This window comes from Cricetulus griseus, chromosome 8 (assembly GCF_003668045.3).
Source record: "Cricetulus griseus strain 17A/GY chromosome 8, alternate assembly CriGri-PICRH-1.0, whole genome shotgun sequence".
Lineage (NCBI taxonomy): Eukaryota > Metazoa > Chordata > Mammalia > Rodentia > Cricetidae > Cricetulus > Cricetulus griseus.
The window spans coordinates 10,926,748-10,942,832 of record NC_048601.1 but is presented as its reverse complement, the minus strand read 5'-3'; the positions used below and the strand labels follow the sequence as shown (position 1 = coordinate 10,942,832).

At 43.3% G+C, this 16,085-nt stretch overlaps 2 long non-coding RNA genes across 6 annotated transcripts; one reads left to right on the top strand and one right to left on the bottom strand.

Moving 5' to 3' along the window:
- Window positions 1-1,084: 1,084 nt before the first annotated feature.
- On the bottom strand, window positions 1,085-10,281 carry LOC103163375. Of its 2 annotated transcripts, XR_003487786.2 has the most exons (4): window positions 9,434-10,281; window positions 5,957-6,092; window positions 1,460-1,599; window positions 1,085-1,143 (listed from the first exon to the last, which is right to left on the bottom strand). It is a non-coding gene; the product is annotated as an uncharacterized LOC103163375 (long non-coding RNA). The 2 variants fall into 2 exon arrangements; XR_003487787.2 differs by lacking the exon at window positions 5,957-6,092 and having other exon boundaries at window positions 9,434-9,748.
- LOC118239266 lies at window positions 5,978-13,493 on the top strand. 4 transcript variants are annotated; one of them, XR_004771074.1, is made up of 6 exons: window positions 5,978-6,105; window positions 6,266-6,360; window positions 7,036-8,932; window positions 10,537-10,675; window positions 11,042-11,160; window positions 11,749-13,493. It is a non-coding gene; the product is annotated as an uncharacterized LOC118239266 (long non-coding RNA). The 4 variants fall into 4 exon arrangements; XR_004771076.1 differs by having other exon boundaries at window positions 10,537-11,160; window positions 11,749-11,885; window positions 11,976-13,493; XR_004771075.1 differs by having other exon boundaries at window positions 10,537-11,160; window positions 11,749-12,233; window positions 12,450-13,493.
- The last annotated feature ends 2,592 nt before the right edge of the window (window positions 13,494-16,085 follow it).

The window sequence follows — 16,085 nt, the reverse complement described above, 5'->3', positions numbered from 1 at the left end:
GCTGTCACTTAGTAATCTGTGAAATCTGTTTAATAGCCTCCTCTTGACCTATAAAGCCCTTTAAATTTTTTTTCTTTCAATGTACATAACTGTGTTCTCAAATATTACTCGAGGCACCTCAACTGTGCCTGCTGTGTGAGTAATATGTAAATGTGGCATACTAGAACAGCATTTCAGACATTCTCAAGGCTTTTTGCCTCCCCTCTTGCTTGCAATTAATTGATCAACAACATTAATTAAGTTTTCAGAGCAAGCAAAGTGCATCCGTGTGGAAGGGATATTAAGTGCTATGCAAGCCTGTAGAAGTGTGGTGCCATCTGCCCGGACCAGTCTCTCAAACTTCCACTATTCCCCAGGATATTTTGCTCCCAGTTTAAAAAAAAATTTTTTTAAGATAAACATACATGCTTATATAAGCACACCGTATTATTTTTTGTAATAGAAACCACTCTGAAAACAATTTATTTGTCTAGCAGGAAGGATGTTTAAATAAATTACCATACAAATCATAAATTATCCAAGCTGCATTTTGAGGTCTCAGAAGCTGCATTATTTGGTTTATACTACTTGATGTCCCTCTTTGTTGTGAAAATATTCAAAGGCAATGGAGTCTGAGAATTTAGGATGTAGATCTGGTATAGGCTGTGGCCAGGAAGGCCCAGTGCACATAACCTGGAGTATTTCAGGTCTGCAAAAATCAGACTGATCAAATTCCCGGGGGAGGAAGTGAATTCTGCAATGACGGCCTGTGGATCACTCTCCTGTGTTTCAAGCTATGCTGTGATTCTGAGTAAGGAGCCTGCCCTCTTTTCACTAATTTATTCCTTTAAAAATATTGTGGGCTTAGTGTCTTCATATTTTTAAAACATCCTGATTCTTTAAAAAAAAAAACAATGTTTTTAATTGAAATAGAATTACATCACTTTCTTCCTTTCCTCTCCTCCCTCTCACCCACCCCTTCTATACCCCCACTCTCAAATTGATAGCTTCTTCTTCTTCTTCTTCTTCTTCTTCTTCTTCTTCTTCTTCTTCTTCTTCTTCTTCTTCTCCTCCTCCTCCTCCTCCTCCTCCTCCTCCTCCTCCTCCTCCTCCTTTCTTCATTTGCTTGGTCTTATACATGTATGGAATTCTTTTAACAGCTCTCTATAAAAGATGGAAAACAATGATTATTTTCAGGGGTGTCACTAAAACCTAGGGGCCCATCAAACTCATGGCAATCTTCCTACATGCTAGGATCACCAGAGTGCCCAGCCCAGTAAGGCAGAGCAGAGTGAACTGGGGTGGAAGAAAGCTGTTCCCACAGGCATGTGGGTATTTTAACCTGTTTCTACCCAGAACAGGCTCTGATTCCTTTAAAAGAAGTACCCCAGCAGTATTAATTTGGTTACCTTTACATACATTTACATACATTTGCATTAATATCCACAAAGCCCTTCTCCGGATATGCAAAATTAAATACGATTAACTAATTAGTGCTCCCTCTGTCAACTGTATTCAAGCTTGAGATGGAAAGTGTGAAAGTGGCTGAAACACGTGAAGTCCCTGAGTCAATCAGTGCTTATCCCAGCTTGGAGGAGATGCAAGAGGGAGCTTCAGAACCTGTACACAAAGGAGAATGTCAGCTATAGGTTTCTTTATATTTGAAACAGGAAACAAGGCCATGCCCCCCATGTATCCCTGCCCACCCCCACCCCCACTTCCTGTGCAGAAAGTACCCTGTCACAGAGGCTTGAAGGACACAGATCAATCAAACTTTCAGAGAAAGCTTTCCAAAAATTTTAACCATGATTTCAGCTATGTCCCAATCTTACAAAACAAGAAGCACAATGCAGTGTGGAGGCAAGGAATAGGAAAAGTCAATGGTGGTGGGATTTGCTGTGTGAGAAGACACACACACACACACACACACACACACACACACACACACACACACACAAATAAAAGAGGAAGGAAGATGGGGGCACAGGAGTTGTGGGTGATGAGGGAAACAGGTTTGAATTGTGGATTGCTACTACCATGGCTGGCCACACACATTCATTCTCTGGAGTAATCATGAAATGTAGAGAGAAAATGCAAAGCAAGGAAGGATAAACACTTTGGTGGAAAAGGACATTTAATAGGAAGAAATGTCTATAAAGGGGTTTAAAAATAACTTTTCCTTCTCGAAAATCTGCTGTTTCTTTACAGATCTCAGCTCAGAGCAAGGTTCCCTTTGTCCTGGACTTCTCTGTTTTCTGAACTCAAGATTAAACACACACACACACACACACACACACACACACACACACACACACACACACACACACACCTTGGAAGCAATTAATAAGCAGCTTGTATAACACCCACATGATGAGCACTGTCCAGTAGCAGCTAAATTCAGTGAAGTAGACGAATGTATTAACAAGGAAAACAAAGTTCCAAAATGTTTAATGGGAAAAAAATCCTTCAGGATGATGCAAAATTCCAGAAACATATCATGCATTGAAAGATTAAAATCCAGAGTTAATAATTTTCATGAAAAATCGTAAATAGCAAATGCATGATATAGAGTATCTTTAGGGAGATAGTAAGGAGAACACAACTGGGTTGAGGTGTGTGGAAGAGAAGACATTTCTGTTTGTAGTTTTGTGTTACTGCCTTTCTTCTCTGTTAGAAACAGAAAATTTCCCAGCATTCTAAAAGGACTCATGGCTACCTAAAGATGTAATTATTTTTTCCAGCTTCCCTTGCAGCTATGCATGGTCCAGGACTAAATCCTTGCCAAGGTAATGCAATGAAAATGTTCCATTTCTTTAGAGGAAACTTGTTTTAGTTCTCTATCCCTTCTCCCATGTGCTAGAATATGGATGAACTGCTAGTAGTCCAGCCTCAACTCTCAGCCCACAAATGTTATCCAAACGGAATTTAAGAGTCTAGTTTATATTCCCATGGTTTGTCTCTCTCATCAATTCACTCAGCAAGTAATTACTGAACACATACTATGTACGGCAACCTAAGTGAGGTATTAGGGACATGGTGGTAAGGAAGCTCCTGATGGAGCATGTGTTTGATCCTAAAATCTCTGCACTTGAACTTGCTCATGAGCAGCCTCTGTGTCCCTTCCGTGTGTGTGTGTGTGTGTGTGTGTGTGTGTGTGTGTGTGTGTGTGTTCATGTGTGTGGGGTGAGTATGCATGCATGTATGCAGGTGTGTAGGCACACAGCATGTGGGTATGAGTGCCTGTAGGTGCACATATATGTGGAGGTTGATTCTAAAATCATCCTCAATTGCACTTCTACCTTATTCAATGAGAAGCAGGATAGCTCAGACCGACCCAGAGCTCACCAAAGCAGCTGGTTTCACTAGCCTGCTTCCTCCTGGGATTCCTTGTCTCAGAGTTTTACCTTGTGAGGTTGGAATTACAGGCAGCTGCCCCACCTATCTGGTATTTATATGGGCTCTGGGAATCCCAACTCCAGTCCTCACACTTGGAAGGACTTAACTACCGAGCTTTCCCCAGCCCAGTTTCTATTTTTATTCTAAACTTAACTCGTGTTGAAAGAACACTGCCCAGGGGCACTGATTTCCACTGATTCAACCCAATTAAAACAATTCAGACTGAGTTTTTGAGGAGGACTTTTGGGAGTTTTTTTTTTTTTTTCAAGAGTTTTAAAGTTTGTTCTGATTCTTTAAGAAGGTATTTGATTATTAAGAAATACGTAACACACAAAAGTGAGTAAAAGTCGTCTGAATGGAGAAGAATAAGAAAAATGAGCAGTAAAGAGTCTATGAAAGAGTGAGAAGTGACCGGTTACGAGAGACTTATCAGGTAGTATACATCTCTCAAGTACCACCCCAGCCATCGATACTGTTGGGTGCATGATTTGATTTATGTGGTAGTAACCAATTAATTTTTACTGTTATATTTTATTTTAATCAGGTGAACATTGTCGTAGGGTTTCTGTTGTGGTGATAAATACCATGACTGGAAGCAACCCTGGGGAAAAGGTGTTGTTTCAGCTTCCATGTCTTGATCACACTCTCACTAAGACAAGCCAGTGCAGGAACTCAAGGCAGGTACCTGGAGGCGGGAGCTAAAGCCATGAAGGAGTGCTGCTTACTGGCTTGCTGCTCATAGCTTACCCAGTCTATCTACTTTCTTACACAACTCAGGATGACCAGCCTAGGAATGACACCACCCGCAGTAGGCTGGACCATTCCACATCAATCATCCATCAAGAAAACATGTCACAGACTTGCCTACAGGCCACTATTACAGAGGGAGGCATTTTCTTAACTGAGGTTTGCTCTTTCTCACATAACTGGCTTGTGCCGAGTTGACATAAAACTAGCTGGCAAAAATATATTGCAGTTTGTTTATTTCTCTGCAGAGGGTCAGTGAGGTCATTTTCTGTTGACGGCTGTGAAGAGCAATCTTGTGAAAGATCATTTCCCTTGCAGGTTAGAGTTTCTCCCAGGTATTTAGGAAGTGCTTAGGAATAGAGTCCTAGGGGTGTGGGGCCTGTCTGCCCAATCCTGCTTCCTAACAAACGTCAAGCTAACTCTGGCCAGGTGGTTGGATGTCTTTAGATTGTCACCAGCAGTGTGTAAGAGTCAACACTTTGACTTTGCTGAAATTGTAATGTTTCCATTTAAATGTTCATGGACTACTTTCTTATTGTGGTTCTAATTTATGGTTTTGTATCCCCCCTTTTCTTTTTTTCTGATCACCTTAAGGTTAGGCAGCTTTGCACATAAACTGGGTCATTTGTGGTACCTTATCTATGAGATGCCCGTGTTTTCCCTTTTCAAAGTCGTGTGTGGGGGAGCATGTGTGTGTGAAGTGCGATTTTTGTGTCCACTTTCCCTTTTCAATTCTGGGATTTTGTCTGGTTTGAACCTGTGTTTGGGTCTTGTGTGTGCTGTCAGTCTCCATGAGGGGATAGGTACATCAGGCCTATTGTGTCTGGAAGCCAAAGTCAGTTTTTATTTTAATATGATGACATGTCTTTATATTATGGGGTTTATTGTTAGGGAAAATCTCTGTACTTTGAGGTTTAAAAGCATTCTATATCTTATCCTACAGTTTCCATGATTTGACCTTTCGAATTTGTCTTACATCTAAAAGCAGTAACTGATTTTTATATACAATAAGGGTTAATCATTAAACCTATTTATTGTCTTGTAGATAACCAATTATGTTCTTCAGAACAGTAGGGCAGGGAGCAGGGAGAACAAGGCTGAACTGTCATGACCCCTCCTACTGATCTCTAATTCCTGCTTCAGATTTTTTGAATGAGATTATTTTAGAGTTCAAATTTGTTCATTACTCATCTTATATAATGCCAATAATACACTGTCCCTTTATAGGGAAGTGCTTAGGAATAGAGCAGGCCCATCTCTCCAATTTTATCCTCCAAAGGTCATGACATGCATCCTATAGGCTCAGGCCAGCACCTACTTCACACTTGCCACAGGTCTGGGCCTGGTGTCTTCCCAGCAAGTGAGCTGTGTTCTCAGCCCTGAGCTTCTTCAGCCAAAACAGGCAAAGCATCAGCTCTTTCTCTACCTGTTTTTCTACTCAGGGCACTGGTTAGGGATCGTCAATCTGACACAATGCTCAGGGTGCTGGTTAGGGATTGTCAACCTGACACAATGCTCAGGGCACTGGTTAGGGGTTGTCAACCTGATACAATACTAAGCTGCTGGTTAGGGGTTGTCAACTGACACAATGCTCAGGGTGCTGGTTAGGGATGGTCAACCTGACACAATGCTCAGGTTCTGGTTAGGGGCTGTCAACCTGACACAATGCTCAGGGTGCTGGTTAGGGGCTGTTCAACCTGACACAGGCTAAAGTCACATGGGAAGAGAGGCCCTCAATTGAGCCACTGCCCAGATGGTAAGTCTTTGAGAAATTGTATTGGTTGATAACTGATGTGGGAGGGGCCCTGGCCACTGTGGGAAGCACCAGTCTTACATAGGTAGTCTGGGCTATAGAAGGAAGCTAGCTGAGCATGGGCCAGAGAGTAAGCCATCCAGTGGTGCTCCTCCATGGTTTCTGTCTTCTGGGTCCTTGAGTCCTGCCTTGATGTCCCTCAGTGACAGACAGTGACCTGGAAGTGTAAGGTAAAGTGCAATCCTAATTAGTCTTAATATTAAAAACCTAGAGTCGGATATCAGGGTAAAAGCTGAAAGATAGAGAAGTAAAGGACCAGGCACAGTCACTGCTTACCCCAACTAAGATCCTCACTACGCCCAGCCTTATCACTTCCTGTCTGTCTTGCAGACCTCCAGACATCTATGGTTAACTAGTGGCTAGCTCTACCCTGTGATCTCCAGGCAAGCTTTATTTGTCAGAACACGAAACACCACAACAATAAGGTGAAATAAATCCTCTCATCTAAGTTGTTTTTGGCTAAATTATTCACTCACAGCAACAGAGGGAAACAGAGACTGGTGCCGGAAGTGGGGGTGTTTCTGGGATGAACCTGACCACATCACTTAAGAAATACGTGTATAATTATATACATTGTGGGAAAGAAATACCTTTAGATAGAAACAATGAAAGTGCAGTCATGACAGATTGATTTAAGGAGCAAACAGATCCCTTCCCATTTGCAGGAAGAGTTAGGGGAGGTTGAAGGGGCTACCATCTGGCCCATATTAGCTTAGGATGGCTCACCCACACTCCGGAACCTCCCTGAGGGAGAGAGAAGGGGGATCTTGAGGTAAATACTGAGAGTGAGCTCATTATGTAAGTGAAGTTACATGTTGGATGTTCATAGCTGGGGTAAATCTTAGTTGCCTGAAGCAATTGTACAATGGTTTTTGAGCTAGTTTTCATATCTTCAGGGGCTTTGTGATCATATTCCACAATTATTACTACCTTTCCTCACAGCCCCGGGGGAAAAGAAAAAAAATGGGTAGGATGGTCTCGTGGTGAGGAAGGTTTGATAAAGTGTGTTACACAAAAACAAGAAGAAAGCAGGGATTAGTCATTTGGGATTATTAGTATCCATGAAGGCTGGATAAAGTTTGGCTTTTTTTTTTTTTTAGGAGGAAAGATCTTGCTTCTTGGTATTTATGCCGAAGTACATAAAGAATGCTGGGGAGCCCTCGTTCTCAAAAACTAAGCAGGCTTTTAGCTGTTGGGATCCCATAAAACTCAAAAGGACAAATATGACCTACACTTGTTTTGCTGAAGCCAATTTTCACAACCTGGTATTTAAGTTGAGCTCAGGGACATTTGAGTAATCCCACAGGCTCTCTGGGCTCTGGTATTCATCTGCATCTTAGTTTTCTGCTTGGGGATTTTGGATCACAACTGCCAACCTGGGAAAACCACATCACTTACACGAGATTAAGCAGTCCCTAATTAGTTTTCCTGACCCTCTTGTATACCAATAAATGGCCCATTTACAGGACATTAAAACAGAATTCTTTCCATTAAAAATGACTTCCTTGCTAGTGAACAAGACCTAGGTTTAACACACATGTTAGTTAACATGAGGTTGTCCTAATGTACAGTGGACACTTTCCAGTGGGAAGTGATTGGAGGACTAATTAGGATTCTTGGCTCGGTCAATTAACTGGGAGGGGAGTCTCTCTACGGTGATGTAAATATTGCTTATATTCTTAGTTTGTTTTGGGCCTATTACGTTTTGAACCAAAGAGCTAGAGACTGAAGTGAAATCCTATTACAAGCTTTGGAAAATGATGAGCCTAAAAAGGCATTTTATATGACATCATCAGGTCAGTTTTAAAGTTTTATTTAGATATGCAAATGCAGTAGCCACTTCTTTTGGATTCTGACGCACACCTCATCCTATCGAAAGCACTGTGAGTCCCTTGGTGTGCATAGTAGGCATCTCATGATTAGTCTAGGGAACTGCACTATTTTGAGGGGTGATTGCTGTTTATAGCACTAAGTCTGTTTTGCCTAAGAAAGCCAATTACAGAACAGTGAGAACATATGTAGAGAAGAAAGAGCTTAGCTAGGAGGGCGAATCTCCACTTCCCCTTCCTAAGGGTGTTTGTGGGGTAAAGAAAAAGGGTGGTATGGGCATTGAGAAAGGTATTTACAAGTGAGAGAAAGCAAGATTTGATGTCAGCCGGGGGAGGGGGGTGGTATCTGTGGCACCTTTCTATACCCGTGCTTTGAAATGCCCCAGCTAAGCACATTTTATAGATGACTGTTTGCTCTTCAGCATCCAAACACTGTCACTGGACATTTGCACAGGCCTGGGTGGTGGATTTTTGGTTTCAAATCAGGTTGGAACTCCCTTTGAGTTCCTGAAAGCAATTAAGCAGCCGTGATGATTTCGACCCAGACACTTGGGAGTCATTTCCAGGTGGGTGAGTGGCCTTGTTTTGTGGCTGCCATTCCTAGCCAGATTTCCACACCAGCAGGTCATAAGTCAATATGAGTTACAGTAAAGGATGGGGGAGGTGACTCTGAAGACTCTCGGGAACCCGGGTTCCTGACCAGGAAAAGAAGGATGCCCCGAAGGAAGGGGATTCCTTGTCTTTGGTGTGCTGTGGGAACTTAAATAGGCACCCGTAGCCATGACTTTGACCTGAGGTGTCCCAAGAAAGCAAAACACCAGTTTGGTTTCTACATAGGGAAACTAGAATAGGTGAGTGAAGAAAGAGATACAAATTTCAATATGACCATAGGACCAATTCAAGCAGTTGGCTCTCTGCAATATTTTGAACACGAAATACCCTCAAAGTCATACACACACAGGCATGTGTTGCTGTTTGATTCCAGCTGGTGGCACTATTTATGATGGTGATGGAAATGATAGGCTACAGGGCCAACCTGGCTGAGACAGGCCACTGGAGCAGTGTCCACAGACCCTTGCTTGACCTCGCCTGGCTGCTCTAAGTTGGGAGAACCGCTATCACTATCTGTTCTCTTGCCATGGTGTTCTGCCCAAGCGTCTAGGACCAGGTGAGCTGGATCTGAACCCTGTGAAACTGTGAGCTGAAATGTGTCTTTCCTCTCTTAGATCATCCCCTTTGGGTGTCCAGGTCACAGCAAGTGATAACTCCTTTCTGTGTTCCAGAAAAAGAAACAGGTAGGATCTTGTGAGACTGGACAAGTAGCTCTCCTGTGGAGAAGATTTGAAGGTATCTTAATAATATAAGAGAGCTTTCTAATGTTGGTGGGCTAGAACATAGCTGCACAGCACTGGGTACACTTTGTAAGACTCAGAAACTCTGTTCTGGTGACCTATAAATAAAGTACTCTAGAGGTGGGATCAGAAATTCAAGGTTATTTTCAGTCACACAATGAGTTTGAGGCCAGCTTGGGATCACAAGGCATGTTCTAAGGAAAAACAAAACAGCACAAAGGAGAAAGGAAGAAGGAAAGAAAGATTGAAGATGGCTCTATCTTCTACAAAGAGATACTTTACAGACAACATCTATAGAAACTCAGTCAATCCTTTACCTGTTTTCTCCATCTGTAGCCAAACCAAGAACCTCTTCCCTGCAATAGATCAGTGGTACTCTGGTGTAGTCTAGTCAAGATCCAGACGACCCCGAGCTCTGAGTTATTATTGTCCTTCCGTGATTGCTCTGCTGGCAGGGGTGTGTTCACTGGAAAGTGATCTTTCCAGTCATGCATGGCACATGCATTCTGTGCTCCCTTGAGTAGCAGCATCACAGCCCTGATTGTGGTTTGGTGTGTGGTCCATGAATCACACTTTGTGCTTGGACAACAGAAGCACAACCCCCTTCTGGAGCCCAGCAGAGAGAACCAGCTGTTCAAACTCTGGCCCTGTCAAGGGGCAGAAACTGCTCCAGGTTCACTCCTGGTGAATGTTGCTTTGTTTCCAGAGTAAACTCAGCCCACCACTGTGTATTTCCAAACAGTAGTAGAAGAAGGGCTCCATCTCCTCCATCTTCCCAGACCTACAGGAGCTCAGTTTCAATATTCAGCTTCATGCTCAACTGGCACAGATTGGCAAGCCATGCCTGAAAGTCACCATCATCTTTGGGTTTTGCCATAGTTATTATGTATTTTTCCTCCAAGTTGTGTGCATGCCCTTCAGGTTGCTTTCCTTCCAGCAGTCTATAGAGAGGCTGCAGATAAGGTTTCTGTGTGCCTCCCCACTCATCACAACATTTTCCATCCGTCCTGATTCAGTTCTAAGCCTCTCTTGATTAAAGGATCTTTGTTGTACTCTTAAGTTTTTTGATTAAAATGGAATTAAATTGTAAATCAATTCCACTATTTTCCCCAATGTCTTTCATCTCTCCAGCTCTTTCCATATGAACATCCCATCACATGCTGCCTAATTCATGGCCTATCTATCTATCTATCTATCTATCTATCTATCTATCTATCATCTCCTGCTCAACCACAAGGACATGTTTAAAGAAAGCAACAGCAATAACCAACCAACCCTCTGACCACTGAGTAGACTTGAAGTTATAGGATGTTGCTATGATGATGGTTACTCTGATAGACAGGATTATATATTAGCCTATGCCTGCTTGAGTTGTTCTGTACCAACCCAATTCTCACCTTCTGTCTTTCTTTCTGGACAGAGAAACCCCCAAAATATCCCAGCTGGTCACAAGCCTCTACCATAGACAGTCTCTTGGTCGAATGATGCTTCCAATTGGATTAGTCTCATCAGGAGCAAGGATGTGTGTCCTGGGACCCAAGTTTCAAAGCATCTACATGGTGAGAACCAATGCTATGTGGGGGACTTTGGTTTTCAAGCTGTTCGGGAAAGGAGTTGCTGCTGAAAAGGAGATTCTCATCTCATTCAGTCACATGAAGTCTGTTCTGGAAGTCAGGCTTATATCTCTTTACAGAATAATGCAGTAGACAAGATGAATGCTCTATTGGTGTAAAGCAGGCCCCTGAACATGGGAGTACACAGGTTGGAGAATGTGACATTTCAATGTTCTTCTGATGTTCCTGTGTGGCAGAAGAGCGCCATTGTTTCTCTCTGTGTTAAAGATGTCCTTATCCATTCATTCAGTCTGCTACAACAAAACCCTGGAGGCAGGAGCCTTCTAACCTATGGACTCTCATTTCTTACAGCCCCTGTAGGCAGAAGGTTAATGAAATCCCACAAGGATGCACCATAAATATACACAGTAAATATCATTTTATACACCCCAGTATAGGCCATATACTTATTTTCTGGAGAGCAGTGAAAGGTAAGTACAAAAGGCTCCAGACAAACACGAATTCTGAGCTCATGTGAGGTTGAAGCCAAATCACTCGGGTCAAAGGGACAGTCTACAGAGGAAGGTAGAAGAACAAGTCTAACTGGGCCAATGCTGACTCACAGAGGGTCCTGTGGGTTCATGCAGCCAAGCTGGGGTCACCTGTCGAGTCTCCTGAAAGTATATCTGAGATGGATAGATAGGCTATAATGTTGGCAGAGGCCCATTGTTGGTTCTGTGACCTGTGGTGTAGAATCTATTAGGATAGGAAGGACGCTTCGGGAATTTGTGTATCTGCCCCCATCGTTTAGCTAATAGAGTGAGTCAGCAGGAATGTTCTATCCCCAAACGAATCACAGAGACTGGCACTTGTATTAGCTACTTTTTCTTGTTGATGTTTCAAGATCCCTGACTGAAGCAATTCAGGAACGATCCATTGAGGTAAAAGGGATACAGTTTGTTATGGTGGGGGAAGAATACAGCTGGAGAATGGGGTAGTTATTCCTATTGTTTCTACAGTCACTAAGCAGAGAGAGGTGAATTCTTGCTTTCTCCTTCTTCCCTTTTTATTCACTTCAGGATGCCAGCCCATTGGATGATACCACTATGCACAGGGTGGGTCTTCCCGCCAAAGTAAATCTCTGTAGAAATGACAACCAGACAACTCAAAGATGTCTCTGCTAGGTTATTTTAAATGCAGTTGGCTGACAATGAAGGTATGCATTACACTAAACTTAAGGGCGTGAAGGCAGTCTCCTCGTGTCTCCACTCTCCCCCTGTTCTGCTTGCCCCTTCACCCTCTGCAGATAGAGGACACAAGAGGATCACTGCACATTTAATATCCCCGTGCCTGTGTACATGACATATACAGACGGTCTCCAAGCCAGAAGCCACTGGGTTTGTACACTGCACCAGAGACTGGAGACAGTGAGAATAATACTAGGAAAATGAGGAAAGATCATCTGGGGTAGATGTTCGAGAGGGGCACAGGTGACCAAGTGTTTGTTTCACACGTGGGAGGCCACCAGAAACCATCTGCTTCTGCAGAAGCCACAAGAACCCAGGTGGGTGTGTGGCTTTGTTTTATCTTTGTTTTTGCTTTTTGGGTTTTTTGAGACAGGGTTTCTCTGTGGCTTTGGAGGCTATCCTGGAAATAGCTCTTATAGACCAGGCTGGTCTCGAGCTCACAGAGATCTGCCTGCCTCTGCCTCCCGAGTGCTGGGATTAAAGGTGTGCGCCACCACCACCCAGCAAAAAACTGTTAGTGCTCTCATTTCTAGCTGGATTTCCACACCAGAAGGTCATCAGGGAAGATGTGTTACAGTAAAGACTGGGGGAGGTGACTCTGCAGACTCTCAGGAACCTGGGTTCCTGACCAAGAAAAGAAGGATGTCTCGAAGGAAGGGGATTCCTTGTCTTCACTTGGGCCTTTGGTGTACTGTGGGAATTTAAGCTGGCTATTGTAGGCACCATCTTGGCAAGTGACTGGAGACCTTCCCAAGGGCACGATAGACCTCTTGAGGGCAGAAACACCATCAGTCAGATTTCTGCATAGGGCAATTAAAATGGGTAAGTGAGGAAAGGGATTTGTATTTCAATATATCCAAAGGACATGTTAAAGAAGTTGGACCTCTGAAACATTTTGAACATCAAATAGTCCCACAGGCATACACACAGTCGCGTGTTGCTGTTTCGTCCAGGCTGGTGGCAGCATTTTTGGTAGTAATGGATACTTTGGGAGGTGGGGCCGAGACAGGCCACTGGAGTGGGGGCCACAGACCAATGTTTGCTCTGCCCTCATTCCTGTCTGCTGTAAGGCTGCTGGGAAGCTCAATCTCTACCTACTTCTATTGATGCAGTGTCTGTCCAAGCTTCTACACCAGGTGAGCAGGATTTGAACCCTGTGAAACTGTCACCTAAAACATCTTTCCACTCCTAGACAATCCTCCCAGGTGTCTGGTTCGTAGCTATAAACCCCTTTCTAAGTTGCAGAAGAAGAAACAGGCAGGATCTCGAGAGACTGGACAAGCAGCTCTCCTCTGGAGAAGATATGAGGATATCTTAATCATATAACTGTAACGATAAGTCTTTACTCCATCCGCCCAAGCCCCGCCACCACGTGGGCGCCCAGAATAACACACAGAGTCTTATACTAGTTTACAACGCTGCTGGCCAATTGACTAGGATTTCTTACTTGCTAGCTCAGTCTTAAGTTTCAACCATAAAAACTCATCTTATCGGACACCAGCTGCAGGTGTCTTCTCTTGCAGGGATCACATGGTGGCTCCATAGAGAAGAGAGCAGGAGGAAGAGGAAGAGCAAGAGAGAGCTATTTCCTGTTTATATTCTGAGTCTGACTGCTATGTCACTTCCTGCTTGGATCTTTACTACATTTCCCAGAATCCTCCTTGACACCTAGTCCCACCTATCTTGCTTTCCTATTGGCCAACAGTACTTTATCAACCAATGAGAGAATCATATACACAGAAGGACCTCCCCCATCATGTAACAGAGCCTTTTATTGTTGGTGGGCTTGAATATAACTGAGTAGCACTGAGTATGCTTTATTAGACACAGTTCATGTGCCATCCCACACCAGCTTGTCTCTCTGGCCTCTACATAGGATGCTCACCCATTTTTCTCATTTTACATCTCTGTTGGACCTAGCAAGTGCCTCCTGCATGCTGGCCTCTGGTCTTAGCACGTCACCCATCTCCTCACACTTCCAGGTGTTTTTAATATTTCCCAGAGGTATAGTTCTGGGCATCAGAATTCCATAAAACCACAGAAGCTCAGTGCTGATGGCAAGTATGAGTGGGGAGTTAATGCCATCTTCTCCATTGGCTACTGAGTGGGGACAGGAAGCCAGGAGGGACATGTGGGCTTCACTCTACTAATGAGAGACAATGGGCACTTTGTCCAGATATGCATCTTCTGTCTTTTTGCCAGCAGAACATCCACTCTGTCTTGATAGGAGCCATTGCCTGGGCTTCCTTGCAAAGCTGGTGTCAGCTCAGTAACAGATGCTCTTAGGCTTCATTTCTCCCCTCCCTGCCTCAGTTTTATTCCCACTCTTTTCTGGGTAAGGTGTTAGAACTTACACGTTACATTAAACTCTGAGTTCTCAGAACACCTTGGCTAAGGTGCCATGACTGAGTCATGTTGAAGGTTGACTATGGGTTGAAGGTTAAAGGTAGACAGTAAAAAGTGATTGGTGGGTATATGATATTCTCTGGGAGGAGATTTTCACATTTGATTTTGAGGAGGATGAAGAGGATCAGAATTGGAGAGCTAAGTGAGGGTGAGGCAGGCAATCGAGAGGACACCCACACACCTTCTGAGATGGTGGCTAGAGGAGATTTGAAGGACCAACATGTGCAGCAGAGGTAAGGGTGTAGACACTGAGCACTTCCTAATTTAGGTACTCTGGCCATCCAGGCTCTGCCATGTGAAATGAGGTAGAAAGTTGCCTTTGCAGCTAAAGGTGGTGGTGTTAGTAAATGAAAGGCTTGGGCCAGCTTGCTGCTGTGTAAATTTTTTATACACAGATTTTTTACAGTCACATTTCTGGCAGACATGTAGGTGTGTTTCAACAGTGAACAGAACACCTTTTAGAGAATAAATCACCTGGTAGCATTTATTTGAATGTCCCTTGCCCTAAAACATTTTAACAACCCTGTCATTTATTTCTTCCAAATCATCTATCATTTATCCTCTCCTGGCTGAGGCCACATTTATCCACAGGCCTGGCTATGATAAGCCATCAGAGGTGACAGCACAGAGTTCTGGGACCAGAAGGGTCCATACTGCCTTGTTTAAGCTGTTTTCCGTTGTTGAACAGGAGATGCGTGTCACCAGAATTCCGTGGATCGTTAACAGGTGATGGAGAAGTGAGTCTAGAATTAGAGTGAAAGATGTGACAGATGAGAAAGAGGGAGCAGAGGAAGGAAGAGGAAAGACAGAGAAGAGAGGAGGGACAGACAGTGGAAAACGCAAGGAGTTCACAGAAGCAAGGAAGAGAGAAGAGAAAAGGGAAGAAAAAACAGAGAAGGAAGAAGACGGGACAAGAGTGGGGGAAGAAAAAGATAGGAGGGAGATGACAAAAAAGAAGAGTAGAAAGCACGAGGAGAGAGAGAGAGAGAGAGAGAGAGAGAGAGAGAGAGAGAGAGAGAGAGAGAGAGAGAGAGGAAGGAGAGGGAGGGAGGGGGGAGAATTCTGAGCAGTGGTTGCAGTTCAGGTTCTGTGTCATCACTGAACTTGATTCATGACCAGCCATGTGCCCCCTGCTTCTCCATCATCTCTGAAAGTCCTGTTCACTGAGATTCTGTTTTATTACATATATGAAATCAAGCAGGAGCACAGCAGATGCCTCCAGATTTGCTTTGTTGGTGAAATGAGAAAATGAATGAAAGATACTTTACCTGTGGCAGCATAATTTTAATGACCATTTTGTTATTATGTTGTAAGTTACCTCTTCTACAAGCTTCATGTTGTCAAATATCATATTTCTATCTTACTATATTTTATATTCCAAGTGGTAAAAAGCAAGCACAGAGCAGGCGCCCAATACACACACACACACACACACACACACACACACACAGAAATGTTTGTTGAGTGAGTGAATGAATAGGAATAAATAAATAAGAATACATATTACAGTCAATGACAACTGCACATACCCACAATTAATAGTCAGAGGGTAAGGCGACTAAGATCACCTGTATAAGGACCATAGACAAGTTGTGTGTGCTTCCAGGAAATGGAATAAAAAATCAAGCTAAACTACTTTTTGTTATTGTTTTGTTGGTGACTTTCATTTTCAATAAAAGTATTGTTTATATGTATGTGTATCTTTGTGAATGTATATGTAAAGGTGTGAGCAGATACCTATAGTGGCCAGAGGAGGGAATTAG